Raw genomic sequence first — 1740 nt, 5'->3', positions numbered from 1 at the left:
AGGTTGGGTATTTGGATGAAATATTAACTCATTCAATCAAGTGGCATACTTTTTATTTTATTCTTGTCAACTTCAGACAGTTTTCTTCAGAGGAGAGATTTTTTTATTTTACTGAAGGAGTTATAGTACTCTGAACCAAAATAGAAGGAAGAACTGAAGTGAACAATGTCCTTCCATCCATCCATCATCCAATCCTATGTTGCCCCATTAGAAGCGTAGGAGCCCGGGGCTAGGCAAGTTGGTCCTGACATTTAAGATAAGAGTGACCAGCATCACTCATCCCTGAGTGGCATTACATGAGCAGTAAACCCCAACCATCCATTGGATATAAACCTACACAAGCTCAATCCGATTGGAGTGCCTTAATTATCCAATAAACCACCAGGCGCCATAATTTGGTTATAAGGTTACCACCCAGCGTAGTAAATGGTTTCCTGGTGTACAGGAAACCATTTGGCTTGCCACTCAGTGTAGAGTCACCCATAAGCAGAAGGAAAAAGAAAGAATGAAGGAAAGAAAGACGTAAGAGGGAGTGTAAAATCACCCGCAGGCAGAAGGAAGAGGAAAGAATGAAGGAAAGAAAGACAGAAAAAGAAGGAAGGAAGAGAGGAAAGGACAGACACCCAAAGCAGCACTACATCGAGTGAGTGGATTGTGAGCACCCCCACCTACCAACTATGCCATTGGACTAAAAGAATTAGTGCCATGTGGATAGTTGGTATATTAGAGGACAGTTCGACGACTATTGCGTCACAAGGAAAAAACAGGTGCCAAACGTTTGTCATACACTCCTCCATAGAAATTTGTTTCTTCTAATTAGCTTTCTCCACCATTAGTTCTCCAGCTTCATCCACCTCAGCCTACCCCCGGGCTCCTACACTTCTCATGGTGCAATGTAGGATTGGATGATGGATGGATGGATGGATGGACTAGCATCATAGAATACATAAATAGTTTGTAAGATTAGAACTGGTAAGAAGAGATACAAGGAAACCTCCTTAACCCCATCAGTCTAATTATGTATATTATATTTACTCTTGCTTCATCCAGATTATTGTATTCAACTCAGGAAAGATACCTTGTACTGAAGAAAGTATTGAACACTGTATCTAAACCTTTTAGTTCAAAAAGTCATCTGAGCAAAACAAAATCATCTGAGGGCAGCAAGAATAAAATTTAAATACATCATCAGTCTGAAAGTGATTGCTAATGAGAATATGGCCCCTAATGTTCATGTGACCATCTTGACTGCCATGCCTTGGAGAACTCTTCAGAAGCATGGGCATGGTCAGTGGGGTGGAGCTCCTTGAACTTCCTGTCCATCATCACCAAGTATGCAGTTTTCTTGGCAGCTTCCCACACCTCTCCTAGTGCATCTGATTTTTCTGTCTCTGCCTCCACCTCTGCCATGAGTGTTTTATCAGTCATCTGAAACGAAATGTTAAAAGTTGTACTCTGTTCACTTTAACACTACATAAAATTACCATCTTTAAGTATTGATTTCTGTGCTGTTACAAGAGTGTAACATGAGGGTAAAGTGCTAGCCTTAAAAAGTACAGTATAATGGAAAGGATGGCTGTTGTTAACCCCTAACCACTGGGTGTTAGTATGAACTGACACGAAAGAGGTGGACGGTGGCCACCAGGTATCGGTAGGAACTGTAAATGTATTCCCACCATAGTTTGAACTGGCCACTCTTTGATCTCGCCACCAGAGTGTAGGGAAAGACTCTTGCCAGCT

The sequence above is a fragment of the Coenobita brevimanus genome, chromosome 6 (genome assembly GCF_032717465.1).
Source record: "Coenobita brevimanus isolate Jiangsu-jjx chromosome 6, ASM3271746v2, whole genome shotgun sequence".
NCBI classification, from domain to species: Eukaryota; Metazoa; Arthropoda; class Malacostraca; order Decapoda; family Coenobitidae; genus Coenobita; species Coenobita brevimanus.
This window is presented reverse-complemented; position numbering follows the sequence as displayed.